We start from the raw sequence: 22,524 nt of genomic DNA, 5'->3' as shown, positions 1-22,524 counted from the left end.
CGGGGAAAGATGCAGTTACCCTGAAATTGTGACACCTGTTACTAGAGTAGAGTACCATTTGTAATGTCGTCAACAGAGATGTTTAAAAGTGAAGAGTAAATCAAAAATGAAAACAGAGTTAGGCACAGACTTCTGTGCTAAGTGTCTCTGCTATCCAGTTGTTGAATAACATTCAACACAGAAAACAGTTTTAAATTTATTTTATTTTTCTTCATAGTGAAAACTATTTTCTACTTCCTGATTCACCGAAAATAACCCTAAAATGCACTACTGCTTGAGATCAAAGATATCACGCATTGCACTGAGTCTTTTAAAAAGCTGTGATGTCATATTTTGAAGTCTCATTACAGTCCAGGCTAATCTGTGTTGCCACACAGCGAGGCATTTTGGGATACTTACAATAAACCAAGAAGTACCAAAAGGATTTTACAAGAGGAAAAGTATATATTTTATGTTATCTAATTCTTCCAAAAACATTACTTCTCACTGTTCCTTTTTTTTAATATTCCCCAATTTTTTTTTACTCTGCCTTCCCTTAGCTTCATTGATTCTTTTCATCCGTCTCTTTTTCATTATTATCTTAAACAAAATTCAAAACCATCTGTGTTTAAATCAAACTTTTGAACCCATGATATTTAAATTGTTTCCAAAATTAAGTAAAATGAGTGTACCCATCCCTACTTATAACAAGCACAAGTAAAAATGAACACGCCTGTGGTAGTGCTTCATGTGTTGTACTGAAAAGAAAATATTGCAGTTTTCAAAAATTATGATTTTTTATATATATACATACATACATGTGTGTGTGTGTGTGTGTGTGTGTGCGCATTATATATCTAAATGCATATATATACACAAGCATGTATGTTTCCTCTTCCTTTCACTGTGGATGCTGGCTTGATTACCTTAGTTGTAATTATACCCTGCTTGTCAAATTCCTTAGCCATCACTTTCTATTCTGATATTGTATAAAGGTGCTGCCAAGAGATGCACTTGTATTTGTGCGACTGATTTCCTCCAGTCTAATTTCCCACTTTCAAATTCAATGACCAGCCTAACCAAAGAAATCCTGTAGGAATTACACCTGATAGTAGATTAGTGCTCTGGCTAATGGTAAACCTACAATGAATGAAAAGATACAGAATGAATGGAGCATTCCCTAACTGTAGACAGCAGTGTCTATGTTTGGAATTTATTTCTACTGGCAAATTTAACAACAGGGGAAAAGACTATCAATGCCTTTCAGCAGAAATGGACAGAAGAAAGTGGAAGAGAGCTCACTTCTCTTGCTGTAAGATATCTAGGTACATTATCTCTTTCCCATAGCTGTCAATGTCAACTTTGATCACTAATGTATTACTTTGGCAGAAAGATAATCTAACCTCTATCCTTAAATCTTTGTGCTTATGCAGTGCACATCTTCCTAGTGCATTCCCAATATACAAGCCCAACTGCATTTTACATCATTTAATAAAGCACATTAATTGAATCATCTCTTCCTCTGACAGAAATGTTAAGCATCAAATCAAGTGTCATTTGTTTTTCTTTTCATTAGCATTTAATTTTTCCATTTAATTTACTGCAACAGCATTTTTAAAGGGAAACCATCCATCTTCTAACCATGTTTGAAATAGTTTATTTATTACTAGGACACTCTGGTATTGAGTATGAAAGAGACTTTTGCAGTGAAAATGCTCATATTGACAACATGGAATTTCAAAGCATAACCAGCACTGACGAATGGATTAACTCCCATTTTGAATGTTTTTTTTTTCAGGGCTATTAATCTACATGTCAATCTAGAAGCCCTTTCCAAAACTGTATGCTTTACAGGTAAGGGGTCATCACATTTATATTATAATCAAAGCTGGGTGTGTTGCCTATGGCTAAAGTTGCCTATCACTTTTCTATTATAACATCCTTTTTCAGTTGCATATATCTTTTATCAAGCTTCAAGCATTTGGGCTGAAATTTTTCATGTCAACTGTCTGCCTAAGGCTGATATGTTAACATTTCAGCAAGAATGGTTTGGCCATTTCTCAGAATGAGATTAGTAAAATATACCTTGTTTTACCCATGTTAAAACAATCGTATAATTATTTAACTGAGTGGCTATCATGTCTCCTTGATTTGGAGCAGGGACTTAATTTTGGCAGGAGATCGTTCTAAGTTCAGGGTATCAGGGATTTACCTTTTGCTGTCACCATGAAAATGTACCCAGATTTAGCCAAATCATTAGCCTCTCAGAAAATCAATTTAGCATATTCTCAGTAGAAACTTGTTCGAGTTGGGCAGCTAAATTCTCCAGTCATCTGTTCTGGGCATGCTCCCAACCCACAGCTACAGGAGCTGAGCAGGACTTTCCCAGCAACCAGGGGCAACAGTAGTGCTGTGCACAGGCACTGAAAGCAGGGAGACTGTTTGTTCTTTCCTCTCAATCCCCCCATACTTTGCAGGTACCCAAAAGAAGGAGATAGCTGCCTTACTGGAATTCAGAGGAGTGAGGAACAGGAGATCAAATGGACACAAAATGCAGTTGAGGGAAATAGGGCCTTGGAAGGAGGTGAGGGGGAGGGAAGAGACAGGATGCAGGGACTTCATTTTATGGATGGGGCAGAGGAAGAAGGCAGGGAAAGAAGGGTCTATACTCCTAGGTAACATTCCTCTCCAGAACCTGAAGCTGAATATTTCCAACATTCCACTATTGTCAGCAAAGAGTTGCGAAACTCACTGACTAAACATATCCCTCATATACTCTAATGACTGGTTCACGTAGGATGAAAACCTACTACTTCTGTCAGTTACTCCATTACCTCAAGTGGCAGAGGGCTGCACCGTGTATCTAAATATTCTAACTCTGCTGTTGAACCATCTATAGAGTTAATATGCTTCAGCAAGATGGAATTTCTGCTTTTGAGTTTGCTAGGAAAATCATTTTAAAAAATCTACATTAAAAGAATGTTGAAGTTGCCAAGTCAACCATTCAAAAGTTAGTAAATGCCCGATTTAAGAGTGCCTATTCAACCGTAATTTGCCCTTCTTGTGTATATGCATTATGATAAAGCCTTCAATTATATGATCACAGACTACCTTTTTTCCCCACAGGAATACTCTCTAAATCAAGACAGATGGTGCTCAAGGAGAAAGAAAATGGGAGTTCTGAACATATGTAGTGCTATAAAAATGCTAAGTACTCAGATAAATCAGGTCCTAGGTGTCTCAGGTTGAGCACTAAAATTAGTGAACACTTTTGACCTGAATATCTCTGTACCTCAGTTCTCCATCTGTAAAATGGGGATAATACTCCCTCACCACAGGGTTGTTGTGAAAATAAATTGATTGTTGTGTGTGAATCACTCAGATAATATACTGACAAGGACCAAAGAAAAGCTATGAGAAAATGAACAGTTTGATATTCTATGCAGGGTTTGGATCATCATCATAATGGCAAATTCCAAAGGGACGTGGCCTCTTCAGATTGAGTGTTACCGGGGTGGGTCTTTGGCTAGGTCCTGAAAGAAGTCTTCCCCCTATGAAGGCAGTGGCTAAATGTCACAGTCTAGCCCTGATTATGGAGGAATATTAATCCTTTCAAAGTTACGATGTGTAGTCCCAGAGGAGTGCATTGCAGATAACAAAGGTGTGTGTTACTATAATCCAGTCTACATCTGAGAGAAACCATTTCACCGTGTTCATCAAATGTGGATGGAAAAAGGGCAGTCTTGGCTAAAACCATCACTTTGGTGCCTCGTAGGTGATGAGAATCTAATACTACCCCATATTGTGGGTGCATCAATTGAGTATGGTGAGGGGATGGTCTATGCTCCATCTGTTTGAACTAGCTTATAAATCAAGTGGGGCCTGGGGAGATTATCAGATGTCCCTGCTGTTTTTAGTCTAATGTCATATTAAGGTCTCTTCTGAACAAAAGTTCTTAAAGCTTTACTCAGCCATAAATTCTCCAAGGCAAAAGACATTCTTGTTGTAATGCCAGTTTAGTAGACAAGTCCCTTTGGCTTTTTTAATCTTACAAATCCCATTTCTCGTGCAAATTGCACACAAACCTTTGAAGAATCAGGTAGCTGTTGCCAATAAATATTGTCTTCACGGAACTCCTATTAATAATATTAGTAAGCAAGCTGCTGAATTTCAAGCAGCCAGAGACTCAGATGGCTGTACCTCTCTACAATCCCAGTATTGTCTGTAGGGGCTTCTGGCTATATAAAACTGGTCTTAAAACTTCTGGATGATAAGTACAATGTAATATTCATATATCTTACTAGAGATAAATAATAACAAATAAAGGGATTTATTTTTCAGATTAATTAAATGTGGGGTTATACAAGAAATAACAGACTGAAAAAAGAAACACAGTCATATTCACATTAGATATTAGGACAAAATTCTGAGCCACAAGGGCATTCAGCAACAATTTACCAAGGAAGTCACTAAGACTCCATCACCAGAGGTGTTCAAGTGCACATTAGACGTTACACTATGCAGGAATATGGTAGAAAAAAATCCTACCCTTGGGTGGAGGCCTGGACTAGGTGACCTAGAAGGTCCCTCAAACCTTAGGCTCTGAACTGCACAAGTGCGTTAATAAGTGGTGACACTCACAGTATCTGTTCCTGCCACGGCGCATACATTATTAGATAAAGCCTGTCGCACACAATACATCATCTCCACATTTTTGGAGTTGCTGCTGCTGCCATCTAAATAAAGTTCCCTAAAACAAAATTCAAAAAGCATGGAGTTATTTGACAGATTAGACATGCACTTCAAGCCTCTCTGCAAGTGCCAATGCTTTTGTCATGTTTGCTCCTTCAAGACTAAAGTGTCCCCAGGACTGCATCCCTGCTTGGAAAAGGCTGGCTTTAAACAAACTCAGGAAAGAAAAACTATCTTGGACTTAAGCATCAGAGCAAATATTCTAAACTTACCTGATTTGCACTGGGCAGTTTAAGACCTTGTTGGCCCAATACTCACAGATTTTGTTTTGTTCCAACTTTGCAGCAAAGCTGAAATAAATGGAAGTTCATGGGAATATTACATTATATCTTGCATGCGTGAAAATTCCTCAAAGGCAGTAGGGTTTGCAAAATTTCATCACATTTTTGATGTTTGCCGTATATTCTGTATTGGCATTGAATAACGCTACCTGGGGCCTAAATCTATCAAAATTCTAGCATGCCGATGCCAAAAGAGTCTTTCCTTCCCAGCCCCAAACATCAGCTCCATCCTCTAGATCATACTCTGCCTCAAAGGTAGGCCATCTCTCCAGATGAACTTTATCTTATCTCCCTGATCACAGAAGACTTGGTATTAGTGAATAAATTTGGGATGTTTTAAGAGTCCTAAGGGAATGAAAACTCTAACCCATCCTTAACTGTCATGTCATTACCACTCCTCCATGATAAAAAGTCACTTAATATAGACAGTCTTTGTAATTCTCTCTAGATTTTAAGATCTCAGACTGATTAAGCAACACAGCCTGTGGTACCTAATGTCACAATATAGGGTCTCCCTACGTCCTGGTGGGGACTGTACAATCTGGAAGTGATAACTAATTATACTACAACTTTCAGGGTAAAGCTTTCTCCATGTTTCCTATATATAATCTCACATTGATGGCATAGATTAACCCGATGAACCTTCTTAATAAAATGCCTTATCACAAGCAATTTCAGCAGCAAAAGAATTAACTAAAATACTCTGGTAATTCATTTCCTCTGATCATGTAAGTCTAGCTGACATCCATATATTTCCACATTTTAAAAAAGAATTGTACTTCTTCCAAGGAAAAGTAATAAATGTGTTAAATATTCATAGTCATTGGTAATTTCTATGCTACCTCTGGTATGCCAACCATTAGTAAATACAATACTACTAACATGGAGGAAATTATAATAAGCAAGAAGTGCATTTAAAATGTAAATCAGTTTATTTGATTGCATAATCTACCCTCAAAACACATCAAACCTGAGAACTGTCTGACAAGTGGGTTTGCAAAGTGAGATTAACTCTGTATCAGTGACATGTAATTTTGATAAAGTAAGCAATTAAGTTTCCTGTACTTAGAGGAAAGGAAGCTCTTCTAGAAATAATGGTAGGAATCATTCTAATTGCCATCCATAAAATTTCCTTTTTTTAAATCTATGCAGTTGATGGAAGATAAGAAACCATCAGTTACCAACATATGTTCTTGAGTTTCCCAGGTAGTTGCTTCTGGATAGTTATTTTTCAGATTAGGAAATTTCAGTTTCACTTGGCAAACTGGTAAGTGCTTCTACTTTTAAACTTATAGTTAGAATCATAGAATTTCAGGGTTGGAAGGGACCTCAGGAGGTCATCAATGAGGGAGACAACCTAATGACAGAGGATGTAGAAAAAGCTAATGTACTCAATGATTTTTTTGCCTCTGTCTTCACAAACAAGGTCAGCTCCCAGACTGCTGCACTGGGCAGCACATTATGGGGAGGAGGTGACCAGCCCTCTGTGGAGAAAGAAGTGGTTCGGGACTATTTAGAAAAACTGGACAAGCACAAGTCCATGGGGCCGGATGCGCTGCATCCAAGGGTGCTTACAGAGTTGGAGGATGTGATTGCAGAGCCACTGGCCATTATCTTTGAAAACTCGTGGCGAATGGGGGAGGTCCCGGATGTCTGAAAAAAGGCTACTGTAGTGCCCATCTTTAAAAAAGGGAAGGAGGAGGATCCGGGGAACTACAGACCAGTCAACCTCACCTCAGTCCCTGGAAAAATCATGGAGCAGGTCCTCAAGGAATCAATTCTGAAGTGCTTAGAGGAGAGGAAAGTGATCAGGAACAGTCAGCATGGATTCACCAAGGGCAAGTCATGCCTGACTAACCTAATTGCCTTCTATGAGGAGATAACTGGGTCTGTGGATGAGGGGAAAGCAGTGGATGTGTTATTCCTTGACTTTAGCAAAGCTTTTGATACGGTCTCCCACAGTATTCTTGCCAGCAAGTTAAAGAAGAATGGGCTGGATGATTGGACTAGAAGGTGCATAGAAAGCTGGCTAGATCGTCGGGCTCAACAGGTAGTGATCAACACCTCCATGTCTAGTTGGCAGCCGGTATCAAGTGGAGTGCCCCAAGGGTCGGTCCTGGGCCAGTTTTGTTCAATATCTTCATTAATGATCTGGAGGATGGTGTGGACTGCACTCTCAGCAAGTTTGCAGATGACACTAAACTTGGAGGAGTGGTAGATACGCTGGAGAGTAGGGATAGGATACAGAGGGACCTAGACAAATTAGAGGACTGGGCCAAAAGAAACCTGATGAGGTTCAACAAGGACAAGTGCAGAGTCCTGCACTTAGGACAGAAGAATCCCATTCACTGTTACAGACTAGGGACCGAATGGCTAGGAAGCAGTTCTGCAGAAAAGGACCTAGGGGTTACAGTGAATGAGAAGCTGGATATGAGTCAACAGTGTGCCCTTGTTGCCAAGAAGGCTAACAGCATTTTGGGCTGTATAAGTAGGGGCATTGCCAGCAGACCGAGAGATGTGATCATTCCCCTCTATTCGACATTGGTGAGGCCTCATCTGGAGTACTGTGTCAAGTTTTGGGCCCCACACTACAAGAAGGATGTGGAAAACTTGGAAAGAGTCCAGCAGAGGGCAACAAAAATTATTATGGGGCTGGAGCACATGACTTCTGAGGAGAGGCTGAGGGAACTGGGATTGTTTAGTCTGCAGAAGAGAAGAATGAGGGGGGATTTGATAGCTGCTTTCAACTACCTGAAAGGGGGTTCCAAAGAGGATGGATCTAGACTGTTCTCAGTGGTACCTGATGACAGAACAAGGAGTAATGGTCTCAAGTTGCAGTGGGGGAGGTTTAGGTTGGATATTAGGAAAAACTTTTTCACTCAGAGAGTGGTGAAGCACTGGAATGGGTTACCTAGAGAAGTGGTGGAATCTCCTTCCTTAGAGGTTTTTAAGGTCAGGCTTGACAAAGCCCTGGCTGGGATGATTTAGTTGGGAATTGGTCCTGCTTTGAGCAGGGGATTGGACTAGATGACCTCCTGAGGTCCCTTCCAACCCTGATATTCTATGATTCTATGATCTAGTCCAACTCCCTGCTCAAATCAGGACCAATCCCCAGACAGATTTTTGTCCCAGATCCCTAAATGGTGCCCTCAAGGACTGAGTTTACAATCTTGGGTTTAGCAGACCAATGCTCAAACCACTGAGCTATCCCTCCCTGCTGCTGCATAGTTTACACAGTAATAACATGGTGGGCTGCATATTTTGTAATCCCTAATACATTCATGTCATGAGCATCCTGAGCTTTCCAACTGTATCTAAGCTCAGTTCTTCTTAGAGAGGATGACATGGAACTAGACATGCCTGAACAGGACTAATCACAAAGGCATTGTGTTTGAGACTGCAATTTGTAAATGACAATTTATACACAGGGGTGCCTTATATAAGCAACTGGTACATGTCCCTGTGTTATGAAGAAAAAAAATAAAAGGACCATGGCAAGTAGAAGGGGAAAGGGTTTCTTATGGCTAAAACTGAGCTCTATGAAATACACTATGATCACATTAAAGCTCATTGTGTCAATTCCCTATCTTACAGTATTCAGCAAAATCTATCTGGTAATTTCAGAGACCTCTTGGACACTCCCAGTTGTGGAGCTGAGTAAATTATTCACAAAAGATTTATCATATACATGTGGCCTCTTTTTCTGATTGAGGAATATCCACCTTCAATTTCCTAATATGTATCCATTATTTGAAAATGTTCCATGAAATTATTAAAATGGTTTTATTTTTATGATTTGGCATGAGCAGTTATTAGTAGCCAATATTCTCGTGTTGAATTGTGTTAATTAGCTGTGATTAGTCAGGTAAATCAGATGGGATTGTCTTTCTTCCTTGACTGGATGAGCCTTAAAAAGTAATCATTGGACCTGAAAAGTTAAACTGATCAGTTTGCAAATACTCATGAATGTGACTTGGAAATTGGCTTTGACCAAACATTTGTGCCAGAAAAATTTGCTCCAATAAAAATCAGATTGCATAAGTGCTTTAGGAACTGAAAAGGACACATGCATAACTAAAGCAAAATGATACACATATGTGAGTGAATATTTGTGGAAAATTTGTTTCATTTTTCAACCAGCCAGTGCCACCAGAAGGATATATACCACTACTCTGCTCCGACTAATACTTTGGACTTCTGTCCTCCTTTTTATCCAATTATCTCAAAGTGCTTAACACACCTTAGTGAATTAAGCCTCACAACACTATTTTGAGGCAGGTATTATTATCTCCATTTTAAAGATTTGGGAAATTTGAGGTGCAAAACCCCAATATTTTTTTTTAAAGTTTCTCTAACATTAGACTCCAAAAGTATATTTAGGTATCTAATTAGTGATCTGATAGAAGTGCTGAACAGACAGCAGCATCTGAAGCTCAGCATCTCTAAAAATCAGGCCACTTATTTAGGTGTAAGCCCTGTGGCCTTAGAGAGTAGAGAACTTTGACTATAATTATGTACCATCATTGGCCAAGAAACCTCCATATTCACTCACAGCATTACCCTGAGGTATCTTTCTATCCATCTAAATATGACATTTGTAATGTACCCAGAACTGAAGTATCAAACCGACTTAGCCCTATACAGGTGTACTTATGCCTATATCCCTCTCTATTCTTTGTTCTCTATTATATTATTAATTCTTTGTTCTCATCTTCTATATCATATGGTCCTGCCTCTCTCCTCCTCTTTCTTGTGACACATTACTTCACAAAGCATTAGCAATATTGAAAGTATATATTGGATAAGACATTCATTATCCTTTCACTTAGCAACTGATAATGTTCATTAAAGTTTTTTTTTCTTCCATGAACCATCTTGAACTTGCCATTCAAAAGACCAGATATTTTTCTCCACTGTTCACCACCCATTGGCTGCTAACAAATCTATATAATTACTGTACAGCCTTCCAGGTGGAAGATACTCTAAAGATAAAAATGACAAGTAGGAAATAACAGAACAGAAAAGGAAGAAATAAAATGGAAACAAAAATTGATTTCATTTTCTTTGTCCACAGCATCAGACAAGCATTATATGGTCAGTCATCCCAACCATTAAGAACTCTTTCTAAGATTGCATATCTGCAGGCATGAAGGATTCAAGTTTTAATGTGTGGAGAAGCTCTACAGAAATCTATTATTTGGTGAGCTGGAATCAGAGTGTACCAGTATTTCAGGTGGTGAAACTGAAACAACTCATTGTTTGAAAATTAACCTAAAACTAAAGCAGAAAATTCAGTATAAAAATGGTGAGAAGGCCATACTAAGAGGAGACAGCCTCTGACAGTATGATGGACATTTTGTAGGAGAGTGAGAGAAAAACTTCTTATCCCTCTCAAATGATTTTTTTTTCAGTAGGCTCGACAAACCACAGGGATCTACTGATCTTTTTTTTGGGAACCAATGATTTAGGAAATAAATAGAAAAAGATTACTATTTACCTAAAAAACAATAAAGAAATCCCATAGCAAGATTTTAATAATGATTGTTTGTATTTTGGTAGTGTCTGGACTTCTCAGTCCAACTGAGGCCTCATTGAGCTAGGAACTCTACAGATATTCAGCAAAGAGACAGTCCTTCCCCAAAGAACTATACAGATTTTTAAATTGCATTTAAAGTTCTGTTGGAAATGAAGACATTGGAAGCTTTGGAGTTAGCATGGAAAGCTGTAGGTGAATACACATTTTCAACACTAAATATACTTGTGTTCAGACAGTAGTGTTCCTTATAAACCTTTGGGCTTCCAATCGATGAACAAGCATAACACAATGTAACTTGGGAGATCTGTTTCACAAACTAGAATAGAGAAAATCAACACTCAATTTTCACATTCTGCACAGACTGCCAATGTTTTGCTCTTAGTATATATCAAATATACCCAAATACCAAATATAGTCACAAAAACTGGGCTTGATCTGTGAATCTTCGCAAAGCAAAAATGAGCTTATAATCTGTTATCAGTGTTTGACAAATGCTGTTTGATCTGCTCAGACAAAAACAGCAGACAATCAAATAGACATTTAGGGACATAAAGACATTCTGAGGCACATTTGAAAATTAAGCTTCCCATGTGAAATAGAGAAGTTATTTCACAGTCACATAAGAAAATAATATTTACTACTATTTTATATAACAAAAAAAAACAAGGAAATTCAACATTAAAACTACTTGGACATAAAAATGGTTATACCTGTCAGATCAATGGTTCATCTAGCCCTGCACTCTGTCTTCCAATAGTGGCCAATGCCAGGTGCTTCAGGGGGAATAAACAGAACAGGTGATCATTCAGTGTTCCATCCCATCATCCACTCTCAGCTTCTGGCAGTCAGATGCTAAAGACTCCCAGAGCATGGGGTTGCATTTCTGACCACCATGGTTAATAACTAGTGATGGACATATCCTCCATGAATTTATCTAATTCTTTTTTGGCCTTCACATCATACCCTGATAATGAGTTCCACTGGTTTGACTGTGTGTTGTGGGCAGAAGTACTTCCTTATGTTTGTTTAAAACCTGCTGCCTATTAATTTCATTGGGTGACTTCTTGTTCTTGTGTTATGAGAAGGAGTAAATAAAATTTTCTTATTCACTTTCTCCTCTCTGTAGTTCTGTTCTTTAAAGAAAGCAGCAAGACCTTATAGACAGATTATTTTATCAGATGTAGCAGTGAGCTGTTTTTCTCTACCGGATGTTGCTTGCATGCTTGAAGTGAAGAAGAAAGTTCACCCCAGCAACTCAAAAAACAAAACTCTGTCTCTATGGTGCCACAGACACTTTCTTTGCTCTTATTCACTTTCTCCACAGTAGTCTTGATTTTATAGACCTCTATCATATCCCTCTTTAGTCATCTCTTTTCCAAGCTGAAAAGTCAAACCAGCCTTAAATTTGAATGTTATGCAAGTAAGGATTTTAGTCTGTGGCATAACTCTGATAATATATTCCAGATACTGGGTTAAATCCTCCAGTTCTTACTCATTCACAGTTACCATTGTCCTTATTCAGTAGCAACTAGATTGGGTACTTCAGCATTTAGCACACAATGTGGTTTATTCATTCTTTGTTTTAGTGTATTTTTTTTTAAAGGAGAAAATAACCTTTATTAGAGGGTTTTAAACCTTGTATAATTTTACCCAAAATATCTTGAGTTATTTCAGCCAATTGGATGTATAAATACTTATGAATATTTTTAAACATATATTATTTTACTTACCCCAAAATATCTGCCCAAGCATCAGCTATTGTGCAAATACATGGTGAACTTTTTGTATTTTTTCCTCATTTTACATATATATATGTATATATACACACATACACACACACATACACACAAAGCAATTTTTTAGAAATCAGGTAGAAATGTTTACTTCCAGGCAGAAACTTTTGTGCCAGGTTTCAGCCTGGAGATGATTTTTGTGGCAGATTTACAAACTCCTAGAAACCAGGATTTCTAATAGAAATGCTGACACAACCTTAACTCCTTTATAGTGGTATGAACTCACCGCTATAATAATTAAGCAATTAGGCATGACAGAGAGTGAGAGTTTCCTGAGATAATCACACCCCTGGGGTATTACAAGTCATGATCCAGAGATAAGTGTTTTTAATCCCCCAAGGGTGTGATTATCTTATGATAACCACACCCCCTGGAGGAGACTTATAAATCATAAAAAAATCTTTAGCATAAGTAAAAAATGCTTGAGCTGCAGTAGGCAGAAGAGCTCTAGATGTGGAGAGTGAGTGATATGAATCTGTCACAAATTAATTAAGAACGGCAAAATACACAACAGCCTCATAAAATCAGCCCTCAATCCTATCAATTTGTATCAGGGGTGAAGGAATAAATACTCTAAATTATTAAGCAACTTTCTCCAGCTCCTGGTGCAGCAAATATTGTTTTGGAACTTCTGAGGAGATCCTGAAGATTCCCATTAAAACTGCAACCTCCTTTTTAGGCTGCTTTTCCTCTAGGTTATAAGAGTGGCCTTCTCTGATGCTAATTCCAGCTCTGCTCTGAAATCTGCCCATTGCAGAAGAAAGCAAAATAACTATTACTTCTCACTTGCTTCCAGAGCCCTAGATGCTCAGGAGCTCTGTTGGACTGAGGTGGGAAAGAACTACATTCATTCTGCTGTTTCCTTGGAAATCACAGAGGGCCAGCCTTAAGCACAAAACAGAAAGGCAACTGCTTGTGATCCTCTGTTTGTAGGGACCCTGTAACAGCCTCATCAACCCATGATACCACCTCCCCACACTGACACTGGACGAGCACAGAAGAATGGATTCCCTAACATGGTAAAGAGACTAGAGGGGATGCTTATGGAAGCCCCATTATTCCCTTGCATGGAGCATTCCCATACCTGGAATCCCACATAGAAGCAAATTACACTCAGGCCTGCCTGGTCAAACCCAATAGTTTTATAGACCATGTGTTACAGCCACTGACCTCATCTAATAAATTGTGGAGAAGGTTATTCAGAGAATGGACCATATGCAGCAAGGCTCTTTGGCATAATCCTGGACTTGCTTTTATTGTGTAGATCTATGTGGTAAAAACAACACAGGGTACACATAAGCAGACAACTCTGTGATTTCCAAGGAAATAGCAGTTTGGATATAACCATTTGCCCAGCATCATGTAATACACAGCTCTGTGTTACTTACCATTGCAATTTGAGAATATTTAGTTTCCAGCTGCTTTTGTTTTAGAACAAACAAAGGCACATTTCATTTGCATTATTTAACATTAAGGCAAGGAATGAACCTGAATTAATTAAAAAGTTTTAAGCTATCAACATGGCTTGAGAAAGTTTCATTGTTCTGTTACTGTAATGTGATATAAAACACAAGTCTTATGCCAGTGAGATTATTACACTTGAAGCCACTTCAGAGATTGCTATCTTGTAGCGTACACATTCAGACCTTCACAAATGGCGTATCACACTCAGAGCTGTAAATATAACATTCAAAAGGCTCATATTTGCACTCTCCTGAGTTGCATCTGAAATAGTAATCCATAGAAAAATTATAAATACACACATAAATAATGTTTTACATGTTGATGTGGACACAGCAGCAAAATGAGGACAATGGAATTAAGTGTCAGGCTGCAACTTTTATTAAACTTTTAGCACAAAGGTGGAGCACTTCCCACCCATCATCCATACTCTCCTACATCAGGCATTTGATTGGTTCCAGCACAGGAGTTACGGGGCTCCTTACCATATAACCTGTAACTGGCACCCGGGTAACAGGGCTCCTTTTCATATAATCCATAACATAGGGTAGGGTCTCCTCATCCTACCCTGCAGCTCTCTCTGAAACCTAGTGAGGGGGACAGAGGGTGCAGCAGGGTGAGTACCTCATCCCGCTGGGACCACAAGGTGTGACTTAAGCCCACAAAGGCCACAAGGTCTCACCTTATTGTATGAGCCCAAGGCCCATCACCAAAATCCCAGATCTTTTACCTCCAGAAACCGCTCATTTTATTATCTTAACCACACAGGAAACCAGCCACAAGTTGCAATAAGTAAGCAACACCACCCAGCAGCTCAGTTGGGTACCATGCATGTTCCTACTTAACCCATTGTGGCTTGAAAGTGCTGGGAGAAAGGCAAAAAACTCCCTGGTCCTCCACCAATTTGGCCCCTCAGAATAAAAATTCCTTCCTGACCTCCAAAGCAGGCAATAGGCTAGACCCACGGCATCTGTCACACTGGGTTCCCATTCCTAGTTCAGGTGGGTAAGGTGAGTTACTGGAATAGAGTCGAAAGAAGTTCCACATGGCCCCTGAGCTGAGATAAATCCTGGGAGCTGGGGAATGGTGGCCAAACAATACCCATCTTCCACAGGTAGACCCTGGTGCCAGAGATTCCCATGGGAGGCACTACCTATTGTCCTTGCTCCCTCCCTTGCTACTAGGACTGTCCTGCTTTCAGCACCAGCCCCATCAGTTTCCCCTATCCAGTGATGCATCTGGGTGGCATTTCTATACATTGTATAAATATTAACTAATTCCAGCTCAAAAGCCCTCTGAGGCAGCTAAATAAGTGTTATTATTATTCCCATTTTACAGTTTTGAAAACTGAGAAGCAAAGGGTATTTCCCAGAGCTAGTTAGTTGCAGAGCTCAGATTACAACTCTGGAAATTGTGACTCCTAGCTGTATGCTTATTCTGCATTGAGTGGGATCCACTTTAAAAAGAGGGGTTGAAAATTCCAAATAGAAGCATACTGAAAGCATCTGAGAATCTGGCCTTTTGCGCTTATCATACAACCCCATTGGGGAAGTGTGGGAATAGGGAATTTGAATGACTCTTCCTTGATCCCCCTCCTTATTCCCAGTCACTAAAAATATATCCAATTTAATGAGCAGTTTAGCAAGAAGGCCCACTCTCCATTCAGACAAACTATGTATATTAGTAAGCGGAATCTTAATTAAAACAGACCTTGCTAGATGATTGGTCATAGTTTTTTTTTCTGGCCATTGTACACAGGGAATAATTATTTTATTATATTTAACAAGACCATGTTAAAGAGTAGGTCCCCATCCCATGTAAAGCAGTTTATAATATGATTCAGCCCTTCCCTGTCTATTCCCGTAAGGGAAACCAAAAGTGGCCTATTACAAGAACTAGGCTTAGTTCTAAAGCCTGATTCTTGCCAACCCAATTTCAGTGTGCGTTTGTGGAGACAATGCTTAAGAGAGTATAGAAGTGGAGAGCAAGATTGGTAATAACTCCAGTTTTGTTAGCAACTATGTAGCTGAATGGCAATGCGAGTGACCATATTTACTGTGCTGTAGAAGGACAAAGCAGGTGGAATTGTGAAGTCAACGTAGTGGTAAAGAAAAGGCTAAGCGCTCACAGAGATTTGTTTAATCTTTCACTTAGGACAGCACAGGAAACACTTGAGATTTAAGGGGAGCTCTTATATATTGATTATACACACAGACCTGGCCATGCCCATCTCAATCCAGATCCTGCACTCCTTCACATCCCACTGTATCTACTGTTCTTGGACTCACACAGACACTTCCCTCCTCCTACTTGAAGCAGTGCTGTTTCCATGCAGGTGCCTACCCCCTTCCTTATTAGATGTCATCAGAGAGAGGACATCAGCAGAGGGAGTTGGCTGGCTGATTCCTGGGCCTTAGTTGCCTGAATCATGGAGGAGGGAGCATTCTCCCCCTATTCAGCACAGAGCTGCTCCCTGGAACATAGGTGCAATGAGAATGGGCATGAGCATCCTACACTAAGACCAAGATGTAGTCAGCAGTCTATTTTATCCTTCTTCATAAAGATCCAGTGGATAAGAAGCCAATTGCTGTCCCCTAGGGCACTGGACTCCTCCCCAAAGAAAGCCAATAACAAGTGTGTACAGTAAGAGATGTCCAGTGTGTGGCTAGAGAAAGGATATACAGGGGACACATTGTGAAAGGGTGGGTGAAAGCTAAACGTGGAACTCTCCCCTAGGCCATGCTGCCTCTGGAAAAAAAACAGCTCAAATCTTCATCTAGTGAAATTGTGTTGCTGCAATTTGGGAGACATTTTGGGAAGTCAAAAATAGGGTTTTAAAAAACAAAAACAAACAAAAACTTATCGGATACCTATTTTGTTTGGCATTATAGCTAAGTAAGGGCTGGTCTACACTACGGGGGGGGTCGATCTAAGATACGCAACTTCAGCTACGTGAATAGCGTAGCTGAAGTCGAAGTACCTTAGATTGAATTACTTACCGTCCTCACGGCGCGGGATCGACGTCCGCGGCTCCCCATGTCGACTCCGCTACCGCCGTTCACATTGGTGGAGTTCCGGAGTCGACAGGAGCATGTTCGGGGATCGATATATTGCGTCTAGATGAGACGCGATATATCGATCCCCGAGAAATCGATTGCTACCCGCCGATCCGGCCGGTAGTGAAGACGTACCCTAAGCTATCCAATTATTGTACCTTATCTGAAAATAATAGTAAGGACCTATTGCGGGATACTGTGGAAGAGGTAGAAGTGGAAGGAATGGCATGCAGAGTAAAGCAAAACAATTTTTTTGATCATCAAATTGCTTTATTCTGACCGTAAAACCAGAAGACGACTTTCCGGCTGTGAAACTAAATTGTTGATATGTAGAGCTCATACAAATAGTCAGAATTTAGTATAAAGGGATCTTTTGCTTAAACTCCAGTGTATCTATCATTTACATGAGACCAAAAAAAAAAAACCCAGCACTCCATCTTTGAAAGTCTGCAGCATATCTTTTGAATATGATCAGTCACCATCACAGTCAGTCAGAACCAAGAGACTGAATACACTTACATTAATTTGGAATTTTGCCAAAAGGTGACTGTAAGAGTCCGATGTCGGGGCTTGGCCCTCTCAGGAGCGGCCGGGAGCCAGGCCACGTCACTATACGGCCTAAATCCGCACGTCAGTCTCCGAAGGTCCACGGGCTCAGACCCGCAGGCAGGGGCTGAGCAAAACAAACAGAGGCAGTAGTTTAAGCCCCAAGCCCTCAGTCAGGGCGGGGCAGCAAAACAGCAGTTCTAGCTCAGACCCTCAGACAGGGGCTGAGCACACAGAGTCAGTAGTTTAAGGGGCTCAGCTCCTTAAGCAGGAGCTGAGCAAACAACAATAGTTCAGGGCTCAGGTCCTTAAGCAGGAGCTGAGCAAACAACAATAGTTCAGGGCTCAGATCCTTAAGCAGGAGCTGAGAAGCAACAACAATAGTTCAGGGCTCAGGTCCTTAAGCAGGAGCTGAGCAGCAACAACAATAGTTCAGGGCTCAGGTCCTTAAAGCAGGAGCTGAGCAGCAATAATAGTTCAGGGCTCAGGTCCTCGAAGCAGGAGCTGAGCAGCAATAATAGTTCAGGGCTCAGGTCCTCGAAGCAGGAGCTGAGCAGCAACAATAGGTGAGTCCAGACTTCGGGGTCTGAGCTCTGATGTGAGGGGGAGACTGCCACCCGTGAGAGGGGTGGCGGGGGGGACACAGGCCCACCCACTCCACTGTGTCCCAGCCCGGGGCCCTAACAGCGGCAGTTAGTCTGCTGCTGTGTCGGTGGGGTCCTGACCGCAACACACCGACATCGGCTCGAAATCTGCAGTAGCCAGACTGGGGTCAGCTACCCCCGGGCCACTTCCCATCTCCCCCTCCATGGGTACCTGCTCATCGCTGGTGTCTGGAGCGGGGTCCCATACCATGGGCTCCTCGTTGTGCTGAGGGCTGGCTAGGTCGGGCTGCTCCTCAGGACACGGGTCGGGGTTACGCTCGGGCCGCTCCTCGGGATACCAGGCTCGGGGAAGGCTCGGCCAGTCCTCCTCGGGGTACCGTGCTCGGGGAAGGCTCGACCAGTCCTCCTCAGGGTACCGTGCTCGGGGAAGGCTCGGCCAGCCTTCTTCAGGGTACCTGGCTCGGGGCAGGCTCGGTCCAGCAGGAGCTTGGTCAGGAGCGTCTGTCCTTTCCGGCCGCCGGGCTGCAACTGAGCGCTGGGCCGGGGCTCTTATACTTCCTGTCCCGCCCCTTGACTTCCGGGGGGCGGGGACAGGCGGCAGTGGCTCCGCCCACTGTGGCGGCTGTTCTGGCTCCTCCCTCTCAGGAGCGGCCGGGAGCCAGGCCGCCTCACTACAGTGACCTTTTTATAGTTAATGAACAGAGGCAAAGAGGGGCTTAGTCAATATTTGCCTCTCCTTGAGGAAGAAACTATCACAGAAGTTCACGTTCTGATCAGAACCTAACCCTATCTAGATTTCCTTTTTCCACATTATACAAATTCACTAGTTATGCATGCCCTGGAAGTAGAACTCTCCCAAAATATATGCATTTTGCAATAAAGAAAAATCAAACTGTCAGCACAATCTGTTACTTACGCTCTTTTCCAGAATACTGGTGCATTTTCTAAACAAAATGATTGTGTCTTTTTTACATGACAACATATAAAGGAAGGAGGCAAAAAAATATTCTCACTAAATTGCCTGCAAAGCCATAAGGGGCTTTTCTGTAGCTACTAAGTGATGTTTTAAATCTGCAGAGAAACAATTCAGCATTTTTAGTGCCTTTGTGAAAAGGTTGCCATAAATACAATTTTCTAACAGATCATTTAATACATCCACTCATAGTTCAAACATGCTAACCGTTGCCTTCCAGAGCTGTCAAAACAGGTATAAGTCTTGTTTACTGACACTTCACTAAAAAACTAAGAATCATGCATGGGAGAACTATAAAGTACTCCAGCCTGAGTGGTCTCCTCTTGATGAAAATGAAATGTACATGTCGTCTCATCAGATCACATATGTTGCTCACTTAAATCATTGTCTGTGTACTGGTGGTGCTGGAGGAACAATAATTTCACTTTCTCACACAGTATTAGTTACAGTGCAGAGAGATAGGAATGAAATAGGAATGAAATCTTCATTTTTCAAGAGCTACGGGTACCTTAGGCCACAAAGTAAGTGTTCATCCCTGGGGCAATAATTTAAGTCTGATGTAAACTTTAAGTCAAATCATGTTAATGGCCTCAGTTTAAGCCCCTGCACAAGTAAAGTTGGTCATCATGGTAGAATTAGCATGACATACGTTTGGCAAGTCATGGGACTCCCCGTCTGCAAAGAAACACTACTTTTGCCCATGGTCTCCTACCCAGGCCCCAGAACGCTGATGAGGGGCTGTAATCACACACACAGCTCCTGCTTCTCTATGAGGTATGGTCTGGGTCTCCACTGTACACTGCTCAGCATCTGTCATGAGTGTCCACTCCCTGGCACCTTCTCTGCCTGGAGCACGTCTAGCTCCAGCTTCAAGCACTGCTCTTTCTGGCACTCTGCCTCTACTGTGGACTGCGCTAACTTCTGCTTCAGTTTTGTTATCTGTTCAATAATCTTCTTCAGGGAGGTGTGTATGTCCTCCAGCTCTTGTTGACAAACTTTCAGCTGGTTCTGTAATCTCTGAAGATAATCAAGGGTTTCCTCTGAGCCCCTCTTGGCTGTGTCAGTTTGAATCTCCAGGTCTCTCCACTCCTTTTATATTTGGCTATTGATTTTCCCCATCCTAAGCTGTTACACTGGGTTCGTATCACCTTTCTTCTCCACTAGTTTCTTCCCAAAATCACCAGTCATGGAAGTTCCTTTATCAGCTCCTCTGGTCCAGCTCAACCTCTGCCGTAGGTAGACCCACATCTCACCATGCACACATGATACATGTACAGGGAGGTGACTGCCAATCTTCTTTGCCAAAAACCCATTTTCCCAGGCAATGGAATGCCTGCAACCTGAATCTGCAAGGCCTTCCACTGACAGGCCTCCCAGCCTGACCAACACCACATATGACTGAGTCACAGTGCCATTCAGAGATGACCCCAGGCCACAGTTATAACAGCCCAGGTAACTGCCCTCCATTATTGTCTTTTTTCACCTAATATGTCCAGGCTTACTGCATCTGAAGCATATCAATGGACTTCCCCAGCCACCCCCAGAAGCACTTCTGCTATATTGTGGGATTGAGCAGGGCTTTGGTATCTCCACTTTAATTAATAATTTCCCATGTGGAACTGTATCAAATGCCTTACTGAAATCCTCAGGTGGGCGGAGCACTGAGCAGTCTTTAGCCTGCAGTCCTTTGGTTGGGCTGGCAGTTATTAACAATCTAAGCCTTTGGCCCTCCCTCCTTCAGTGACAGCCTGATGTGCCCTTTCCAACTCAGCAAACCCGTTCATAGAGCTTTATTTCTTCTTCACTATTGGGTCTTTTCCTCTGCCTGGTTCTTACAGTAATATGTTTCCACTGACCACTTTCCTCACCCAGCAGTCTCCCCTCTGAGTTCTTCAGTCCAGCTTGCATCTACAAGTCTTGACTTTTCCATTCAGCCTCCTCTTGCCTTTGCTCCATCATCTACTTGAACCCCCTTCGAAACTCAGTCAGTTTCTGCTTGCATCTCCAGGACTCAGATCTTCTCTTCAATCAGCTCTATCAAGTGGCACCTCATAAAATGAAGTTCTTTTCAGGTACCTGCTCTCAGATCATGTACATCCCACAGCTTCCACATCCAATCATCTTCATTGTCTCTTCCAGGGCTTGGGTCACTACCATTGCTGGCTCTGTACCTGTCATAGCCTTCCTGCTTCAAGGCCTATCAAGGAAAAAGAAAAAGAAAACAAAAGAAAACAACCAAAGTCACCCCCCCCAAAAAACCCAAACAAAACCAGACCACCACAACCACCACTCCATCCTGAAACTCCCCTTACAAACTCACCTGTTTACAGCTCTGTTTGCTGCTTCTGTGCCACTGGCTGACTGTTTACTGCTATTGTATAATACCCCCCACCCATTCAGGGAAGCCCTGCCCCCGAATCAGGGCTCTGTTTCTCTCACAGTACACTGTCCCCTACCAGCCTCTGCAAATTAATTACTCATCAATAAAAATTAGCACCTTATTTACAGTCTGAATTCATCTAGTTTCAACTTCCAGCCATTGGATTATGTTATATCTTTTTCTGATAGACTTTAGAACCCATTACTAAATACTTGTTCCCCATGCTTGCTTTCTAGTCATAGGACACCAGCATGGCACTACTGAATACTTTAAGAGTTCTGGAGAACTGAGCAGCCATATTACTTACACTTGATTACCTCTGCTTTGCACCTTTTGTAGTCATTTAACCCTGTGCAAAGTGAATACAAATAATGCAAAGGCTGCCATCTTGATTAGATTGCTTTTAACCAATTGGCCATCGGACCATGGATAGCCTGGTGGCTGCAAGACATTGGAGAACTGTGCCCTAAACTTACTGGAGTTGGCACAGAAACAGATTAGATTTATCTCTGATTGCCTGTGGCCCTAAAAGTAGCTGGGAATAACCAGAGCACAGCAATACTCTGGCCTCACCCTTTTCCCCTGTTTTCTGTAGTTAAATCATCCCAATGCCACTTTTAAAGCGATCAGTGGTGATTAGAAACCAAATAAAACACCCTGCATAGATTAGATATGAGATGAAATCCTGGCCCCACTATAGATATTATCTGTACACTAGAAAATGATACAAGAGGGTGACAGAAAATTTTTCCTGTGTTTAAGGCCATGTCTACACTTACAAGCTTACAGCGGCACAGCTGTACCACGTTATGCCAAATGGAGAGCTCGACATAATAAAACCAATGCCTCCTGCTGACATAGCGCAGTGCACATGAGCGCTTTTGCTGGCAAAACATGTCATTCAGGGGGTGTCACACTCCGAGCGACAAAAGTGTTGCCGACTTAAGCACTAATGTCTAAGTGGCTTAAGTTTACCAGTGTAATTGTCCCATAATGCCACTGATGCAGGTTAATATAGAAATGTATGCAACCACCAGAAAAATGTTAGGCATCAGTTCAATCTCTTTCTCTTTAGGTTTTTATAAGATTTCTCATCACCATTGTATCTGAGCACTTTCTGCAAGATGTAAACACAAAAAAATCTGTTTTCTGTTTATTGCTT

General features: G+C 41.4%; 1 long non-coding RNA gene across 2 annotated transcripts in view; it reads left to right on the top strand.

Annotated features, from left to right (window-relative positions):
- The window catches only part of LOC120407442, a 93,476-nt gene extending 90,222 nt beyond the window's left edge, over nt 1-3,254 (top strand). For both annotated transcript variants that reach the window (XR_005599969.1, XR_005599968.1), the window contains exons 8-9: nt 1,778-1,833; nt 3,106-3,254. This is a non-coding gene — a long non-coding RNA (uncharacterized LOC120407442). The remainder of the gene's footprint in view (nt 1-1,777; nt 1,834-3,105) is intronic.
- The last annotated feature ends 19,270 nt before the right edge of the window (nt 3,255-22,524 follow it).

Source organism: Mauremys reevesii, linkage group 6 (assembly GCF_016161935.1).
Source record: "Mauremys reevesii isolate NIE-2019 linkage group 6, ASM1616193v1, whole genome shotgun sequence".
In the NCBI taxonomy this organism is placed as follows: domain Eukaryota; kingdom Metazoa; phylum Chordata; order Testudines; family Geoemydidae; genus Mauremys; species Mauremys reevesii.
This window is presented reverse-complemented; position numbering and strand designations above follow the sequence as displayed.